Below are 20,475 nucleotides of genomic sequence, written 5' to 3' on the forward strand. Positions count from 1 at the left end.
GGAGCTCTTCTAGTTGGAGCTCTTCTAGAGGAGCTGCCTGAGGGGGACTGAATTGATTTTTGTTCTCCCAGCTTGTAGCTAGCCTGAGCCCCTGAGGCACCGGAGGCGCTCAGATGGGCTGGGCCAGGCTGCTGCAGGGCGCTCGCTGATGGGCCTGCACAAGGCCAGCATCCAGCTCTTTCTGGGCACCTCAGCTCTTCACCACTGGCAGGGCTTATGAAAAATTGAGTGGTTTTGCTACATACCTCCATAAAATTAAGTCTTGTCAGAACTAGATCACCAGGCCCTCACTGAGCATCCTTAAGCCAAGAGCCACGCTGGAAGAATGCCCCAGTCCATAGAACTGCTGAGAAAGTCCCTGCTTGAGGCCCTTGTCCACACCTCGACCATTGTCCATACCACACCCAGCCCATTCCTTGTATAATCTCGTTTTCCGTGACACCACATTCCAGCACAATCGGAATTTAGAAGCCTCTTATAAAAGATTATCGTACAAGCTCATACTGGAAGCCTCAGTTTCCAGGCCCTGGGGCCTCTGAAGAAACAGGTCCCATTCTGGTCTGGACATTTCCAGCTATTCATATTGTACAGACACTGGTTTTAATTTCTGAGTGAGGCCCAAAGGGATGAGGGCAGAGTTTACACAGACCAAGGGCCTAATGGAATCTCCCACCAATGACCAGATCCCCCCCTTGGAGTACAGCTGTCTTGCTCCTCAGTTTTGAAGAGTGTTTGGGGTTGAGATGGGTACTCGGTGCTTGGGCTTTTGTATATAGCCAAACCAAGAGGAGCGATTCCATGAGCTGCCTCTTCCCAGGTGAGCAGAAAGTGTGCCGATCTGCGGGGTCACCTGAGTCTGCCAAGGGGAACTTCCATCAACGTCCACGAAGGACATGAGTAGTGAGGAGGAGTGTGCATCGTCAGGGTTCCATCCCAGCTCTGCTTTCAGCCTTCTCTGCAACCCAACACGCGATAACCCCTCTGTACCTCAGTCTCTTTAGCTTTTTTTTTTTTTTTTAAAGATAAGCAGGGGCAGAGAGAGGGAGAAGCAGGCTCTCCACGGAGCAGGGAGCCCAGTGCAGGGCTCGATCCCAGGACCCTGGATCATGACCTGAGCCCAAGGCAGACACTTAACTGACTGAGCCACTTAGTCACCCCAGCCTCCTTATCTTTGAAACGAGGATCATAATCTTACCCATGGCATAGGCTATTGGGAAGGGTAGAGGGGCTAATATATGTAAAGTGCCCAGAAAGGTGCCTGGCATATGGATCGTGCCCTGGCAGTGCTGGCTCTGAAATCAGACACACAATGACAGGAAAAGTCCCCAACCAGCCTGTGTCCCCCGATGTGCAGGCCCAGCAAGCGGCATGCTCCTGTTTGATCTCTTGTTCTCTTGAGGAGATAGAGAGGAAGATCTCTTTCAGCTGGTGGGTCTGTGGCTGCGGAGTAGAGGAATGTGCCTGTTTTCAAATATGTGTACTAAAAATATTTAGAGAACTGCTGAAAAAGAACCAAGCCTACAGACAATTGTCAGGATGCACTCAAATGTCTCTTATTCACAAAAGAAGCCCTCTACTCACGCTTCTCTCTTTGGCTACATCCTCCCACGTTGGCACTCCGGGTGCTGCAGCTCCCGGCAACACCCTGTCATCTAGACTGAAATTCGCTCTCCTGGTCAAGCTCAACCCCTCGTCGTCCTGCTCGGGGAAGGCGAAGGCAGGCGTGGGTGTGGGGGTTCTGGTATGCCCCCCAAGCTCAGGGCCTCTGGCCTGCAGTCCCCTGTACTTGGGGCTGCCAGCGAGTGAGTCCATAGCAAGAGGGAGAATCTTAAGTCACATGAAAGAAAACGTCCCCCCTCTCCAAGGAAGACAATCCTGAGCCCTCGCTGACATTCCGTCTTTTCAGAGATGGCACTAACTATCCTAAAATTTCTCAAATCAGAATCTCAAACCTGAATTAATTTGTCTTAGGAATAATATGTAAAAGAGTATCAAGCTGAATTTTTTAGCAGATGTGGGATTATTTTTTTTAAGATTTTATTTATTTATTCATGAGACACAGAGAGAGAGAGAAGGCAGAGACACAGGCAGAGGGAGAAGCAGGCTTCGTGCAGGGAGCCTGACCTGGGACTCGATCCCAGGTCTCCAGGATCAGGCCCTGGACCCAAGGTGGCGCTAAACCACTGAGCCACCCGGACTGCCCAGATGTAGGATTATTTAGAGCAAGACACACACCAAGATGATACCCTTGGGATCCCTCGGGTGGTTCATAACAGATGAACTTGCCCCAGGTTCTAGGGCACAACTCCCTAAGCTCTGCCTTTAGGGGGAAAAAGAAAATCATGCATAAGGCTCAAAAGTGTTCCTTCTTTGAAAAAACAGTTTCAGGGTGTCCTGAGCTCAGTAAAGATTCAGTGACTCTTCACTTTTTATAGAATTTCTATTTTATTTTATTTTATTTTATTTTATTTTATTTTATTTTATTTTTATTTATTTGAGAGAGAGAGAGAGAAAGAGAGAGCATAAACAGGGGAAAGAGCAGAGGAAGAGGGACAGGCAGACTCCATGCTGAGCTTGGAGCCTGACACGAGGCTAGATCTCAGGATCCTGAGGTCATGACCTGAGCTGAAATCAAGAGACCGACACTTCACTGACTGAGTCACCCAGGCGCCCCTCTTCCCTTTTTAAAAAATATAATAGTTTTATCGAAATACAGTCCACATATCATAAAATTCACCCTTTTCCAGTATATGATTCAGCAACTTAGTATATTCACAGAGTTGTGCAACCATCACCACGTTCTAATTCCAGAACATTCCTGTCACCCCAAAGAGAAACCTACAACCTCTGACTGATATCCACTAATCTGCTTTCTATCTCTATGGATTTGCCTATTCTAGACATTTTGTATGTATAGATAGAGATGTTTCCTTTCATAGATACATTCCATACAAAGAAAATTGATGTTCAAAATGTAATCACTGTCCACATTCCCACTACACTCCACTCTTCCGACACACACCCAAAGGAGATCCTGTAAGATTTTCTTAATCATTAAATACAGACTCACTTATTTTAGCATGTTAGACCAAAAAAAAACCAAAACAAAAAAAAAGGAAGAAAAAGAAAAAAAGAATTTCTGGTTAATGGGAACACCTAACTGATTTGAAGCACCTCTCCCCAAACATGTATAACTGATGAAGGCCTATGCATCTAGACCACAGGCTGAGTGAAAATGGGGTCTGGATTCAGGCAACCAATTCTGCTAACATTTTGCTAACTGCACGGTGTGGTTCCATCCTATTCCATGTAAACGCTGCTCCCTGGAGCTGGTCAGTGCTCAGGCTTCACAGTCCTACATGGCAGCCATGAACCTGGAGCTGAGTTGCTGTTAAACAATTTGACTCACACTCAAAACACGTTGAATGCCCTGCAAAAGAAATTCTGGGGGCGCCTGGATGGCTCAGTTGGTTAAGCATCCAACTCTTGGTTTCAGCTCAGGTCATGATCTCAGGGTCATGGATTCAAGCCCCGCATTTGGCTCTGGGCTCCGCAGAGAGTCTGCTTGAGATTCTCGCTCCCTCTCTCCCTGCCCTCTCTCATTAGTGCTCTTTCTCTCTCTCTCAAATAAGTAAATCTTTTAAAAAATAATTTTTAATAGTGGAGGCTAATGAAGCTCAGAGGCAATAGGGTTGAGGTCAAGAGGAACCTGCTTCATGAACTTTGCCAATCAGGTTGGTTTTCCCAATTGCTAGCATGCCTGTCCCGAGGCATCTGGGTCTGTTGCTAAGCATTTTGCAGCTTCAATGTATCTTTTGTCTCTCTAGTCTGCAGAGCACCCTAGGTGGGCTGTCTTGATTATTCATAGGCCTCCTGCTCCCCACTTACCTCCAACCAAGCCCCTCTAAGAGAACCAATCTCATGACAAAAGGGTGGCTCCAGAAGCTCATGAGTGGTGATCCTTCCAGAAACACAAGAGTGACAATGGCCAGGGCTGAAAAAGGACAGACACCAGAAGTGAAATGCCATATATGGTATTACTACATTTATACCAACAAAACTGATATTAGGGTTAGAAGTCAGTTTGGTAGCCTCCTGCAGGTGGAGAGAAGGGGTGGCAATGGGAGGGGGAGAAAGAGGGGCCGCTAACGGTGCTGGCAATGTTCTATGTCTTGACTGGATGGGTGTCTGCTTTTCAATAACTCATTCAGTTGTACACATAGGTTTCATGCACATTTCTATAAGTGAGTAATAATTCAATTAGGAAAAAAAAATAGGAGTAGGGGGCAGGACCTAGTAGAGGACCTAACCCTGCAGGGGCTGCCAGTTGCTTTGGATGAGTGTGTCTTTTCTTAGGCGTCCTCCAGCCCGTTGGAAATTCTCTCAGCCAGTTGCATCTTGGCCTCTAGAGCAAAGGTCAGCTAACCATGACCCACAAGTTAAATCCAGCGCATTGCTTGTTTTTGCTGAGCCCTCAGCCACTGCTCCAGCAGACTAGCACTGGGAGCCTTGGAGAGCACACTTGGGTGGCTCCCTCCACCAGTATCAGGCCTAACTTAGCCATTAGACCCAGCACAAATGGGGCCTATGCCCATGATATTTTGGGGGCCTATTTTTAATTTATTTTAAAATCAGAAAGAAATAACCTAATCTAGTCTGCATTGTGTCTTTTTTATACCATATAAAATATGATCTTTACTATGTTGTTGTGGAGGGAGGGCCTGTGAAAGGCATATGCAGTCCTGGCCCCTGTTCCCCACTCTGCTCTCAGCACCAGCCTCCCTGGTTGGGGGCCACACCTGCCTCTGCCCAGAGCCCACCCTGGTCACCACTTACATGTCAGGGACCAAGGGATGGAATCCCAGTCCAGGAACTGGCAACTTGGCACATTGCCTCCCTTCTGACCAGTAGCCCAAGTTGAGGTGGCCAAACTTGTACACCAGGGTCTAGATGATAGTGGCAGATACTGACTAGCAGCCCCCATTGTCCACCAAGTCCCTCCCCATCAGGCCAGTGGCTTTTTGTCCTGAGAATGTCTCCAGCTGATGGCACTTGGGCATCAAGCAAGTCCACCCCCCCAGGGATCGCCCATTCCAGGCAAATGGGATGGGGCAGGGCAGGAGGTTTCTCTTCTGCTATATAGGCACCTACATGATATTCTCTATTTTGCCTCTGGTCCCAGAAAGCCTAAATAACTTACTATCCGGTCCTTTATGGAAAAAGTTGGCTAATTCCTGCTCTAAAGAAAATATTTCCTGCTTTTCTAACCCATTCGCTTCAGTATCATTTCTTGGAAACTGGAAAGTCATGTAAACTGGGCTGTAATGTTCAGCCTAGGAAAGAGGGCTCAGTCATCCCAATTCTAAGCTGAAAGTGTGGGTTGGCTGGTTGCAATTTTTACTAACTGGAAGACAAGCCAAGATGCATCTTTAAGGGAGACTCTAAGCTGGCCCCCAATGGCTCCTGCCTGCTGGACTGCCCTTATCTAGGTCCCATCCACACCAAGAAGGCCTGATGTGCGTAAGACAAGCCATCTTTGAATGGGAAGCTGGTCCCTAGTCAAAAATATCACTTATTAGAAAAACCTATGTGATTACTTTGTCTGAAAATCCTCAGACACCTGCAGAGAGAGGAGAAAAAGCCAGGTTCACAAGGATAAATGTGGCAAAGTAGCAAGCCCTACCCAGTGGTTCTCAATCTTGAGGGCTTATTTTAATCCCCTGAGCTTTTAAAAAAATGCCTCACTCCCACCCACAGGATTCTGACTCAATTGGTCTAGGTTTGGGTCTGATCATTTACTTTTTTTTTTTTTTTAAATAGGTGATTCTAATGTGCAGCCAAGACTGCAAACCATTGGGTTAGGGCAATATTGTGATTCATAAGAGATATATATTTGGTCTTTGTCCACAGTTCCTGGCTCATAGTTCCCCCATAACCTTGGAATTTCCTGAGCGGTAAGAGCAATGGGAACATCTATTATCATAATATTTGGTCTCTTGACCTCAACTCCTGAAATAACTTCAAAGCCATAGAGGCAAAACTGGCATCTTGTTATTCATAACAAGCCCCTTTCCAACTCAACTAAGTTCATGTGGGTGAGGGGACTTTTGGAAAGTGCCTAAGGATGAGGGCTGGTTGCCAGGGAGAAGCAATCATAAATAAAATGCTGGAGCAACATTCAGGTCCACTCCCCGATTTTGGGGGGAGGAGAGGGGGCTGGAGGTTGAATCGATCGCCAATGGACAGAGATTTAATCAATCATGCCTGGGTAATGAAGCCCATACAAACTCCCAGAAGAACAAGTTTCAGAGAGCTGAGAGTTTTCAGGTCAGTGAATGTGGGGAGGTGCTGGGAACTGCCCACACACACACACACACACACACACACACACACACACACTGGAGTTTGGTATTAGAATCAGAGCCAGCCACTGTATTTCTTTTCTGAGCCCATGTGCCTTCTTTCACTATCTAGTTCATGCTATTGACATGAAGCCTCTCTAGGTGGTTTTTAGTACCTCTATTCAACCCTCCCGCCATCTGCCTTTTTGTACAATAAAAGTACACTACACTGAGAATTATTGTTCCATGCAAACCTGATAGTGCCATTCACATGAGGAATTACAGTACTGAAGAAGAATAATATAGATTTTCTTTTCTTTTTCCTTTTCTTTTTTAATAACACCTGTTAGCCAGTATTTGGAGAATTAGACTGTGTCCTCCGCCAGTGAGAGCTCTCGTGGCATACCCTATTGTAAGCTCTGGATCAATGAGCACTTGTGTTTTTTTTTTTTCATTTCGAGTCATGTAAGTGGAAGTGTTTATTTCCCTCATGGTGTTTGTGTTCTTATGGCAATAGCAATCAAGAGGCATCCAAGTGGGCAGCCCCAGTGGCCTAGTGGTTTAGCACTGCCTTCAGCCTGGGGTGTGATCCTGGAGACCTGGGATCAAGTCCCACGTTGGGATCCCTGCATGGAGCCTGCTTCTCCTTCTGCCTGTGTCTCTGCCTCTGTGTGCATGTGTGTGTGTGTGTGTGTGTGTGTGTGTGTGTCTGTCATGAATAAATAAATTTAAAATCTTAAAAAAAAAAAAGGCATCCAAGTGACGGGGTGGGAGGTAGCACGAAAGTGCCAAGGAAGAGTGTCCAGCTGGATGTCCAGATGGGGGAAGAAACAAGAAAAGATGGGCAGTCAGGTATGCAGCGCTGGAACCCCTCTAAGCAACATCAGAGCCCCTGAGAGGAAGAGATGGAAACTGTGACCAGTAACTAAAAGAAAGGGTAATGGGTGACTTGTTACAACTTCAGGGATTTGAGAGAAGGGTATCCCAACACATCTCCTTGAGCCCAGCTGATCTGGGCAGAGTCCTCTATTAGTAAGGATTCCAGGTTGCAGACAACAGAGTCCACTGTGTGACGAAGAGCAAAAAATTACTGATTACATGGTCCTAGTGAGGAGTGTACAGAGTTTCTGAGGACAGGGAAACTGGTGGATTGCTAGTAGCCAGGAAGAATGCAGCTGAGAGTTCTGAGTTCTGTAAGAACTATTCTAACAGAAGTTGCATCGCTACCGCTGCCCACCACCCCACACAGGGGACATTAGGAACCAGGCAGGGAGACCCCCATCCCAGCCCGCCCACCCGCATCAGCAACTGCAACCTCCAGGGTAGCTCCACCCATGTTCCTCACTCCCACCTTCCCAGGCTCACCTTCCGAGTTTCATACAGGGGCCTCTTCCCGGTAGAGCTTCAGGGAAATCCAGGGAAGTTGTTTTCTAGTTTCTTAATGCTGACAACGCAGGAAGCTACACCTGAGGGAGGTTAGAATGGGCCTTGAGCCAACGGGCAGGGTCGGCCACAGCTCCCACTGCGCCCCTGTCCAGACAAGGTTGGGAGTTCCCTAAGTGCCTGTTAGGACGAACACAGACATTCATATGGTTGAATGAACACTTCAGACCTTCTCATGGTGCTGCTGCCCACCAGCCACTTGTTTCTGTGGTGTCACCATCTTTGTTTAGCAACATTCATTTTACAGCTACATGAACTCTCACTTGCCCTTGTTCTTTTTCATCCCTCAAATGAGTAGAAAAACAGAATTGAGTGATAATATTTGTGCTATTAAGCATAGGTCTTATAAGTTTAATAAAACTGAAAAATTGCCAGTAGTACCCCAAGCAGTTAACCTATGACCTCAATTCCTCATTGAGGAAAAGAGATCAGTTACATGTAAACTTGTAACACGATATAGACATGTATTTTTTAAGATTTTATTTTTAAGTAATCTTTTCACCCAACATAGGGCTCACACAGCCCCAAGATCAACAGTCACATGCTCCACGGACTGGGCCAGCCAGGTGCCCCTGCTAAATATCATTGAAAAATACATCTGACAGACCAACTGTCATTAGATAAGCCGCTTATCTGGCTGAGAGTGAAGTGTAGACATGGGGAAATGGCAGCGGAGCGGAAGATGCCCTCCTCACCACAGCAGCAAGGGGACTGAAGGGGTGTCAGGCGCTGAGGAGTACCACACTGTGTTGATCACGGGTAGGGTGCCATGGGCTATGCAGAGCTTAAGGTTCGTCCTGTGTAGGCTGCTTCCCTGTTGGCTGCAGTGAAATCTCCTTCACCTTCCGACTAATGTCTTCTCCCACTCACAAACATACTCCCCCCCACCCCCATCCCTGCCTCATGGCCTTTCCACCTGAGGGATGCTGGTGTCTTCCAACAGCGCCCAGTATTGCTCGTTACTGAGGAAGCTGCCAGCCTGCTCCTGAGGCATTCTTTTGCGAACAGCAAACTACTGGTCCTACAGCTAAATCCTCTTCTTTCCCTTCTTTTTTTTTTTTTTTTTTTTTTCCCTTCTTTTCCTTTTTCTCTTTTAAAAAGAAACAGTTTGGAACTTCACCAAATAACCAAAACCATCTTAATTGGGAACCAGTGGAGTCATTGCTGGAGCTAGGGGGCCACCCTGTGGCTAAGTATCAAAAAATGAGGTTCCCCCCTACATTTCTGCAATTATCTTTTCACCCAAAGAGTAGATAGGAACACCAGGACAACATTTCCTCAGTTTCTGCTCAGAAAGTTCTGGCCATCCAAGCTAGAATATTTAGGCCACATATGTACCTAGACCAGCATCATCAACACCACTTAGGAACTTGTTAGAAATGCAGATTTTTAAGTCTACCCCAAAGCCATTGGAATCAGGAAGTATGGATGGGGGATCCCTGGGTGGCGCAGCGGTTTGGCGCCTGCCTTTGGCCCAGGGCGCGATCCTGGAGACCCGGGATCGAATCCCACGTCGGGCTCCCGGTGCATGGAGCCTGCTTCTCCCTCTGCCTATGTCTCTGCCCCTCTCTCTCTCTATCATAAATAAATAAAAAAATTAAAAAAAAAAAAAAAAAGGAAGTATGGATGGGGTTGGCCATCAGGGTTTTAATAATCACCCCCAGGTGATTCTGATACCAGGTAAAGTCTGAGAACCACCAGTTTAGACCCCCTGGGTAAAAGAGCATCTCCCTGAGCTGGGCTAGCATAGCAGCTGTACTAATTGTTGCTGTTTATAATTATTGTATCACTCATTCATTCAGCAACCGTTGTGTTTCATTCATTCAACAAACATCTAGAGAAAGCAAGAAAGCCTATATGATTGGAGCAGAGTGGCTGAGGGGGATGGAGGAAAGGAGTTTTGAGAGGCAGGCAGGGGCCAGGCCGTGTAGACAAGTAGACCACAGTAAGGACTGATGTGTCATCGGAGATACGAGACTCTTATAAATAATCGCTGTGGCTATGGATGGAGAGCAGACCATCGTTGGAAGCAGAACAGATAAGAAGCTGGAACAAAGCTCAGGAGAGGAGGAGTGGTGACTTGGATTGGGGTGTGGCAGTTAGACGTGTTGCGATGGCTGGTTCTGGATGGATTCTGAAGGTAAAGCCAGTAGGACTTACGGATGGATTGGATGTGAGATGAGGCTGAGGGGAATCTAGGTGGGCCCCAGGGTTTTATGCCTGAGCAAAACATATTTAGTGAGAAATGATTAAGTGCGTACTAAAGATATACTTACGATGTATTGCATAAAGATAAAATATTTTAGTAGGCAAGACCAATTAAATGAAGATTATGGGTGGTTTTCCTTTCCATATAACTTACCTAATTCTCTGTTTCGTTAATGTACTTCATCTTTTATAAAAATGTTGTCATTTCCATAAGTACCTTGGTGAAATTTCACAGACAGTACTTTCATACACTGGTATCTACAATGAACGTAGAGGTTGTGCTTAAGGTAATCAAGGGCTATTCTTCATATTAGAAGTGGAGATAGAACTCCTTTACCAATCTGCTACTTTTGTTCTTCCCGGCGGTACAAATTAGCAGCAATTATGCACGGCTGCAAACATACATTTTAATATCTAATAGAGCCATGCCCTCCCACTATTTAACTTAGCAGCCAGATACCTGGCAACCTCAACCATCTGGAACTCAGGTATGAATTCCCAAACTACACTCAGCAGCGTAAACTGATGTGGCTAAAATTAAGGTTAATGGTTTAATAAGCTTAATTATTTGATTTCCTCTGGCAACCCTCCATTCTTGCCAGGTTTAATCCAATCCAATAAATGGTTGTTGAGTGCCTACTGTGAACAGGGCACCCTGTTAGGCTGCCATGAGGAGTTAAAAGGGAAGCAGAGAGCAGATTGCAATCACATGGGGAAGAGGGGAGCCGACCAGCTGGCTGCCGCAAACAGGAGGGAAAAGACAGGAAGACCACCACCTAGGAAAGAAGTCTCAAAGCTTTTCAATCAGCACTAATAACACCCGATAATTAAATAGTTCCCTAGGCTAGATTACAGCGAGCTCAGTGCCGGGGCTTTCCTTAACGGCGACCATGAGCAGTAAAATTAAAAAGACAAACAATGGTTAGTAACTTAATTTCTTATTGGGAAATAATACAGACATTTGAGAAAACATTTAACCAAAATAATTAGCATTTAATTTAAAGGAGTCTTCTCTAGTTGTCATGAATGATAAATTAAATTTGGAATATCTTGTTTCCATTAGAATGAAGGGATGTGAATTAAGTGTAAATGTATCCGAAAAATTCTATTAAGAGGAATTTGATGAATCTTGACTGGTCAAATGGACTGCATGGACTGCACATTTGGATCTTTTCACAATCATGGGCTACAGGCTCGCTGGACTGGGACTTAGGAATACTCGCTCACTTGCTATTACCTTGGGTTCTTTCCTTTCTTTAAAATTTCCCATAATAAAATTTTTTTTAATACACACAAGAGTAATAGAATAGCATAAAGAATCTCTCTATATTCATCATCCATTGATCAATCTCATTTCATCCATATCCACTGTCATCCCCTTCCTGTATTATTTTGAAGCAAATCACAGACATCATATAATTTTATCCGTAAATATTTAGGTATATATCTTTAGCAGGTAAGGACTCTTTTTTTTTTTTAAGATTTTTATTTATTTATTTGAGGTGAGGGTAGCCTGCCGCAGCGGCTCATTCCCAGGATCCTGAGATCATGACCTGAATCAAAGGCAGACACTTAACCGACTGAGCCACCCAGGTGCCCTCAGGTAAGCACTCTTTAAAGAAATCCCCCAAATTCCATTATCATACCTAAAAAAAGTTAACAGTAATTAATAAAACCAAACTCTGATCAATCTGAATTTTCATTTGCTCTGTAAAGTTACAATGTGTATTAGTTTGATGTGATTTCAAATGCACTTGTTTATACTTGTGAAGTTGTCTTAATCCACTTGCTTATGACAAAGACCCCAAAAAAGGTTTTTAGAAGTAAAGCTGTTTCGATACAAGAATGAGGTAAGTTGTGTCAGGATGGCATCATCTCTTCTCATTGAGAAGAGCTCAGGAGCTCCATGCAAGGGGGCCCTGCTGGGCCTTATCAATAAAGACCTAAGAAGCAGCAAGTAGGGCTCGGGGACAGCTAGACTGTAAAGACGGAGAGTTTGTGAGGACTCCCAGAGAGCGTTTGTCTGAGTGCAACCTTCACTTCACTGATCTAGAGATCTCTCTGAAAATCCTGAGGCAATTAGCTTCTGCCTGGGCAAAGGCTGCACCTGGGCTACAGGTGCCTCTCTCCTCCGGTCGTGAAAGCTGAGCAGCAGCCACAAAGGAGATCCTTGGCCCACCTGCGGCCCCAGCAACGTGTCTGAGCAACAGGGGATTTTCACTTTTGCACGGGCAGCTGGACGTCAGCCCAGATGGTCAAACCATCTCTCCTGAGTGCCAGCTGACTATAATCCCATACCTTACATTTAGACTTTTCTCCTTTCGTCTTTCCTTGCCCGGAACACATATGTGATTAATCCATCGTGGGTTTGGAGTGTGTTATTTACTGGCTTGAGACATTGTCCTGTAGGCTGTTGGCCTGTGAAGTTCCCACCGTGAGCCTGCGTTAAACCCTGCTGACCCTCAAACAACAGGAGTTTGAACCACCTGGGTCCACTTCTATGCGAGTTTTTTCTATTACAGTACTGTAAATATATTTTCTTTTCCTTAATAACATTTTCTTGAGCTTATTGTAAGAATACAGTACATAGTATATATAACATACCAAATACATAGTAATCGACTGTTATCAGGAAGGCTTCTAGTCGACAGTAGGCTTTTAGTAGTTGAGTTTGGGGCATTGAAGTTATACATGAATTTTTGACTGGTGAAACTGAGGAGTTGATGCCTCTAACCCCCATGTTCATCAGTCAACTGTAAATTGTGCCAAAGTCATACTCAGTCTCTGATCATTAACTTGCCCCCCAAACAAGTTATAACTTTTAAAAAGTTTATTTGAATCAGAATTGATATCAGGTCCACGCTGCAATTGACTGGTATGTCTTAGTCTATGTGTCCCCACCCCCCTTGTCCTTTAAAACTTTTAAGCCACTAACCAAGAACTTCTCTCTTCCCTTGAGCAGTGTGGTGTGAACGTGTATGATTTGGGATGACTACAAACCATGTTGCTACTGTGCAAGGGGAAAGCCTGTCAAGGTCCCAAAAGGAAACAGGTGACCCAGCCAAAATGGGAAAATTAAGGAACCATCTATGGCAGTTATGACAAGGTGTAGGGAAAACTCAAGAATAGTAAAGTAGGGGATCCCTGGGTGGCTCAGCAGTTTGGCGCCTGCCTTTGGCCCAGGACGCAATCCTGGAGTCCCGGGATTGAGTCCCACGTTGGGCTCCCGGCATGGAGCCTGCTTCTCCCTCTGGCTGTGTCTCGCCTCTCTCTCTCTCTGTCATAAATAAATTAAAAATTAAAAAAAAAAAAAAGAGTAAAGTAGTTTGGTAGCCATTGCCACTCTAGACATCCAGGAAGGGTGATGAATGGAATGCAGAGACAGCAAGAGCTGAACGGAGAGGGTCATCTCACAGGCGAGGGCTGAAAGCAATCCGTTGTGTGCCCCAACGGAGACAGAAGTTTAATAAATATCCCAACCATCCTCCGAGCTCTCCTGGTGCTCCACACTGGCCAAACCCAAGCGGAAGGCTGAGGGCGAGGGAGTGTACCAGTGTGATACAGGTTAGCCTCAAGGTCACTGAACAGCACACAAAAGAACAGAAAGACATGAAGAGGCCAAAAGAAGATATGGAAAAAAGGATGCCTCGGGTTCTCCTTTTGGCTCCATCACCTACAAGTTGTATGGCCTTAGGAAGTTCATCTCTATGCACCTCAGTTTCCTCATCTATAAAATGGGGATTTTTAAAAAAATACAAAAAATCCAATAACAGTATTTGATAATAAAACTTTTGGTGAGATTAAATGAGAATTATCGTTATTTCTTGGCACTGCCTGGTACGTATGTAGTAAATGCCCATGAATGTTAGCTATTATTACTGCAACGGGATATTACCTTAGAAGTTTCAGTGGAGACACCAACATACAATAGGTTGGAATACTAAGGCAAGTTGTGAGTTAGACTAATTCGTAGGATTTTCGAAACTGAGAACTGAGATGGACTGTATAACCAGTCCAATAACCCAGACTGAGACTGTCAAAGAGCACTGGTGGTTGGAAGTGAGAAGAATTTCTGGAGCATTTCCTTAATCAAGAGGGGGTTTGGCAGGCATGGAGCTATGGTCCCTCAGCCTCAAACCCGCCCCCTGCACCAAGCTTCAGGACTCTGGGTGAGGTCTCTCCCTGGCCAGCTGCTCCCTCCGCCAGTAGGGGACAGCAGAGGAGACCAGAAGGCTGGACCAGGCAGGGCTGTCTCCACCTGCCCGAGCAATGCTGCATCACCTTGGCCGCCACAGTTCACACCAGTGGCGTCGGGTGATGGAGAGCAGAATCTGAGTTTCTGCTCTGCAGGTGCCTCAACCAGCTTCTCTGTTGAATAACTCTGACTGCCTGTCTTTGTGCCCCCAGCCCTCGGGGTGGTAGTGTCTCCCCGCACATGCTGTCCCCATGAGGCCTCACCGTTCTCTCCCTTTTCAGTGAACAAGTCTCATTAACTTTTCTCATTAACTTTCCTCATTCAAAATAACTGATATGGTTTGTGTCTCCTGAGTGGCCCTGACCAGGTGCTTGGCTTCACCCAGGCTAAGTGAGGGGGGCGTCAACCAGAGCTCTTGGAGACCTGGATGTACACCCCGGCAGCTTTGGGGGCACGTGGAGGGGTGTCTCCCCCTCACAGGCGAAAGTGGGGCTGGGAGCAGCTCTGGGAGGAGGACGGATGGGCCTGCACGCCCAGTTTCTCCGAGCGCAGAACACAAGAGTCTGTCTCGTGGACAGGCTGGTAGCTGAACAGAGAGAGGGATGGAGCCAGTGGGGTTGTCTTAGACGACCATCCCGGGGCCCACTACGGAGAAACGGAGGAGCACAGGAGGTCAGCGTAGATTTTGAGAGACTGCGTGGAGGGAGCAAGGGAGCTGCTGCATTTCCAGGGCTGAACCCGAGTGAAGCCAGTGGCGTTAGGGTTCTTGAAAGAGAACCTCCTGAGAAAATCAGTGTTAAGCACCTTCAGGCCTGGCGAGCGTGGAGCATCCTACTACAGTAGCAGCTGAAAACATACGTGGCCCCCTCTAACTCCGACACCTGTAATCTGCAGGGGCCCAAAAGCCGAGTCAGGACCCTAGGGTGGGGGTGGCTGGGACTGGAGCCGGCAGCAGGTGGAGGCCGGCTACCTCTCCCCCTCCTCACACATAGGCTGGCTACCTCTCCCCCTCAAGCACGTCCTTGTGGGGAGAAGGGAGAAGACATAAATCAGATCTGGAGTTCTGATTACCTAGGACGGGCACCTTACTGGCTGAACTGAGACTGCTTATGAGGTTAAAGGGATGACCTCCGTTTACTCAAAATGAGTAGAAAAATAATGAGGCTCGCAGGGTTTGATGCAGGTGAGAGGGAAGGATTACGAACCTTCCCCTCCCCTCAAAAGGGATGATGGGATTTAAAACTGAAGTTGCAAAAAAAAAAAAAAAAAACTGAAGTTTCAGGGGCACCTGGGTGGCTCAGTCGGTTAAGCATCTGCCTTTGGCTCAGGTCATGATCCCAGGGTCCGATGATCGAGTCCCACATCGGGCTCCCTGCTCAGTGGGGAGTCTGCTTCTTCCACTCCTCTCCCCCCACTCATGCCTCTTCTCTCTCTCTCAAACAAATAAATAAAATCTTTAAAAAATAATAATAAAATAAAAAAATATTAAATAAAACAGAAGTTGCTGTTAGGATTATAAGTCATACATCCAACTCTTTCCACATCCAGTTAGATCGATAATGCCAATCACCGTGTAATTCCTATTAATATGGCATCTCATTTTCTCTAGATGGCAGAGGTTTGCTGTCCTGCAGCACTGTGTGCGGGAGAGATGGGGGCTTTCAGTCAGATTTGCTCTGTTCAAATGTGTCCATGTCCTCATTTTTTTTTTTTTTTTTTTTTGGTGAAAAAGGAGAGTGGGGATGAGTTTTAGTAAAAAGCCCCCCAGGAAATCCCTTGGGTTCTGTTTAATGTTCCCTTCTTACTAAGTGCATTTCCAGAAATAGAAAAATCCTTCTAGCTCTTAGGGAACTAAGTGTTGCAGTTGACTCTGAACCTGGTCGGACACAGCAAGCAGCCATCCTGGAGGGAAAGCTTTCCTGATCAGGTCAGGGGTACAAACAGGAACTGCCTGCCTCCCGCCGAGCTGCAGCCCTCGCCGTGCATGTCAGGGAGCTTCTGGAAGGCCGACTCCAGCACAAAGTAGACGCTCTGCAGATGTTTTGCTGACTTGCACCCCGTGTCAGTCCACAGTCTGTGAAAATCTCTGTGACAAAAGGGCCAAACCTGAGAACTGCACCACCACCTTCCCATCTCCCCCCAAGGGTAATAGGATCACCATCCCCTCTTCCCTAGTTCTTTTCATGCCTCCAGGTCTCTTGAAAAAGAAAAGTATACCAAAGTAAAGTTTACTGTGGGAAATCTCATGCAGACGCCTTTTTTTTTTTAAAGACCTTATTTATTTATTCATGAGAGACACACAGAGAGAGGAAGAGACATAGGCAGAGGGAGAAGCAGGGCCCCTGCCTGAGGCAGGACTCGATCCCAGGACCCCAGGATCACAACCTGAGCCGAAGGCAGCTAGATGCTCAACCGCTGAGCCCCCCCAGGCTGCTCATGCAGATGTCTTAAACGCAATCTGTGGGGTCGTTGAGCATGACAGGCAAAAAAGAATTCTTGAGATGCTGTCCATGCGACTTAGCGCGTTAGGGGATGCATTAGAGGAAGCTCGGAGCTGGGCCTGTGGCACCAAGCGGGTGCTTAGGTGCTCAGTGCTCTTGGGGGAGGGACGTGCACGGAGTGCTGATCCCAGACGTCTTCCTCAGATGTCTACGTATGAACTACTTTCGCAAGATTTCTCTGGTGCTTATTGTTCAGCTTGATATTAACTTTCGGTCAGATGTACAGGCGGTCACGAGACCCTTTCAGAACATAGCGACCAGGATGGACTCGATCCTTGTCGGGACTACGTGGGCTCTGGGCCAACCTTCTGGGCTAAAGGCGAACATTTTTCTGCTTTTATCCCTCATCAAAACCACCTATATTCTTTATTTTCCAAGCCTCTACAACCTTTCTACCAGTATTATCTGTTTTCTTTGGTTTCTTCGGAGCCGCAGCAGGCTAGGGGCTGTAAAAACACTTTCAGATTTGAGCCCACAGTAACCTGAGAGACGGACAAGTGTTCCTGTGGCCATCTCACAGATGCAGAAGTCCTGGCAAATGGGCTCAGAGGTCTGATAACTCACCCAAGGCCACACAACTAAGCAGTGGGGGAGTGGGATTGGAACTGGGTCAACTAAACTGGCAACTCGGGCTCTTTCCACCAAGCCACACTGACTCTTGCTTGACAGGATTTCCATCTACTCAGGTTCTGAAGCTGGCAGTCGGCGCCCTGTTGTTGAATACTCACTCGCTCTCCTTCATCCGCATGTGGAGGTGGCTTACGCTGGAACCTGTCACTCCCTCTTTCCCACTGTCATAACCCTCTTTTGGCCCTTCCCTGTATCTCGTCTGAAATACTGCAACGGCCTCCTAAGAGAGTCCCGTCTCTCCTGCACGCTCCCCCATGGGAGAGAGGTCCTAGTTTTAAAAATCTACCTCTGGGGATGCCTGGGTGGCTCAGTGGTTGAGTGTTTGCCTTTGGCCCAGGGCCTGATCCTGGAGACCCAGGATTGAGTCCCACATCAGGCTCCCCATATGGAGGCTGCTTCTCCCTCTTCCTGTGTCTCTGCCTCTCTCACTATCTCTCTCATGAATAAATAAATAAAATCTTTTTTTAAAAAATCTACCTCTGAAAAGGCACAACCCATCCAGAGGACACTTAGGCCACGTGCATCAAGAACCTGAACAATGTCCCTACCCTTTCGCTCAGCAATTCTATTTCTGTGAATCTACTTACAATCCTGCATGTATGGAGAACACTAAATGCACAAAGCCAGTGGGGGGCAGAGTATCCTCTACAACTTTCTAAAAACCCTATTATTGGGGGATGCCTGGGTGGCTCAGTGGTTGAGCATCTGCCTTTGGCTCAGGTCATGATCCTGGGCTTCCTGGATCGAGTCCCACATTGGGCTCCCTGCATGGAGCCCGCTTCTCCCTCTGCCTGTGTCTCTGCCTCCTTCTCTGTGTCTCTCATGAATAAGTAAATAAAATGAAAAAAAAAAAAACATAATGGGATAAATTATCTAAATGCGTTCGTTTCAACTACAAACCAACAGGAAGCTGTGGCCCAGGCCATCCTGGGGAGGTCCTGGGAAGACCTGCAGTGGAGGCCTTCACCTTCTGCAGGGCTTCCCGCAGTTCTGGCAGCTCTAACAGCTCCGCAGGGTGCCACCCGGATGCCTGGGGGGGCCGGTCCTCTCTGAGGTCTGGCCACCTCCCTGGCACCCGACCCAGGGCCCCTCCCCCAGCAGCCTGGGGGCCTCTTGCCTGGGGAAGATTCACAGCAGCTTGGCCTCCCCTCCGAGCCATTTCCTGTCTCCCAGGCCTATGGCCCGGTCACTAAATCACCTCAGGGGGTTTCGGCTTGGAAAACAAAGGCAGGAAGGAAAGGGTTCTGTCCACAGCTTTCCAGCCGGCCGCAGACCTCCTGGGGGAAGGACCGCACAGAGCCCGGCTGCCCAGCGCTGGCTGCGGAAGGGAGAGACGGGGGAAGTGCCACCCGGTGTCCCAGGGGACCGTCCTGCCTTGAGAAGCGTGAGCAGGCAATGTCACCATGTGAACGTTACGCGCACAGCCTGCGGGCCGCACGGAGAGGCCGACACAGCCCGCCGGCACACGGTGTGCACGACCCATTCACCCCATTCACCCCCCTCGTTTATTCCAGATGCAAATTTCTGAGGTTCCGGTGAAGACAGTTGAGCAGATGGTGGTACAGCAAAGGCTTTTCCAGCTTTAGGGTCTTTCCGGGCCCGGGGAAGCCCCTCTCCCCCTGTGCCCGGACCCCCTTGGCCGCATGGCCAGCTACCCGGACTCGGGGGCTTCGGCTCCAGCCCCAGCTGACTGGACAGCGCTGCCCGGACACCGCCTTTCACTTCTTGTCCCAAACCGACCTTGCTGTCTGTCCCCTGCACATGGCTTATGTCTGTCGCAGTGTAGAAGCCAGGCGTCGTTCCTGTCTACACTCCTTCCAGAAGCCTCGATGTGCCCGCCAGAGGCCCCAAGGTAGGGGATCCTTTGCAGAAGGCAAATGAACGGAAGAGAAGGGGCCCCAGTGACGAGGGCACCCGAGCTGGCGGCCAATCTAGCCCCTCCAAAGCCCTGGCCAGCCAGGACAGCCTCTATGACACTGTGGCCAGACTCTCAGATCATTTCTCTGCGGCTTTAAAGAGACGCAGACGAGGACGCCTGGGTGGCTCAGCCGTTGAGCGTGTGCCTTTGGCCCAGGTCATGATCCTGGAGGCCTCAGGATCGAGTCCGGTCATCTCCTCCTCGGCACCTGTGGGGCAGCTCGCCGCGGCCGCCAGCGCCCATCTGAGCCGGCGAGGCAGGCAGGACGTCCCAGAACAAAGCCACTGAAGCCACATCCCACCTTCTCTGCCGCGTGGCAGGTGCTGGAAGCCGAAGACGGAAATCGGTCTCGCTGACACTCTGGGGAAACGGCTGACACAAGGGTGGGGGTCATAGGAGGGAGGGGCGGGCGGCGTGGACTGCTGTGTCAGAGGCTGCAAGCTGCAGACTCATTGCTTGCTGACGTTTGGCCACATTTGCTCCTCTTCCCCTGTATGTAGCCAAAGCTACAGGTACAGAAACACAGCAAACCTTCGAATAAGGTAGGGGCCTAGGGATGCCATCCTAGCCCTACCCCCATGCTGCCATCAAAACTCCGGAACTATTTTTTTCTTAAGATTTTAAGTAATCTTGAGGCACTTGGGTGGCTCAGCGGTTGAGCGTCTGCCTTTGGCTCAGGTTGTGACCCCGGGGTCCTGGGATCCAGTCCCACATTGGGCTCCCTGCATGGAGCCTGCTTCTCCCTCTGCCTGTGTCTCTCCCTCTCTCTGTATGTCTCTCATGAATAAATAAATAAAATCTTTAAAAAAAAAGATTTTAAATAATCTCTACACCCAATGTGGGGCTCAAACTTACAACCCTGAAGTCAAGAGTTTTATGCTCTACTGACTGAGCCAGCCAGGGGCCCCTCCATGTAAACCTTTGACTCCCCCAAAACTTAATAGCCTGCTATTGATTAGAAGTCTTAAAGATAATATAAACAGTCGACGAACACATATTTTGTATATGCATTATATATGGTATTTTTATAATAAACTAAAGAAAAGAAAGTGTTATTTAAGAAAATCATAAGGAAGAGAAAATACATTTATGGTACTGTACTGTACCAAGAAAAGTCTGCACAGATAAACTGATGCACGCAGTTCAAACCTGTTGTTTGGGGACACCTGGATGGCTCAGTGGTTGAGGGTCTGCCTTTGGCTCAAGGCATGATCCTGGGTCCGGGGATCGAGTCCCACA

The sequence above is a fragment of the Canis lupus genome, chromosome 11 (assembly GCF_048164855.1).
Source record: "Canis lupus baileyi chromosome 11, mCanLup2.hap1, whole genome shotgun sequence".
In the NCBI taxonomy this organism is placed as follows: domain Eukaryota; kingdom Metazoa; phylum Chordata; class Mammalia; order Carnivora; family Canidae; genus Canis; species Canis lupus.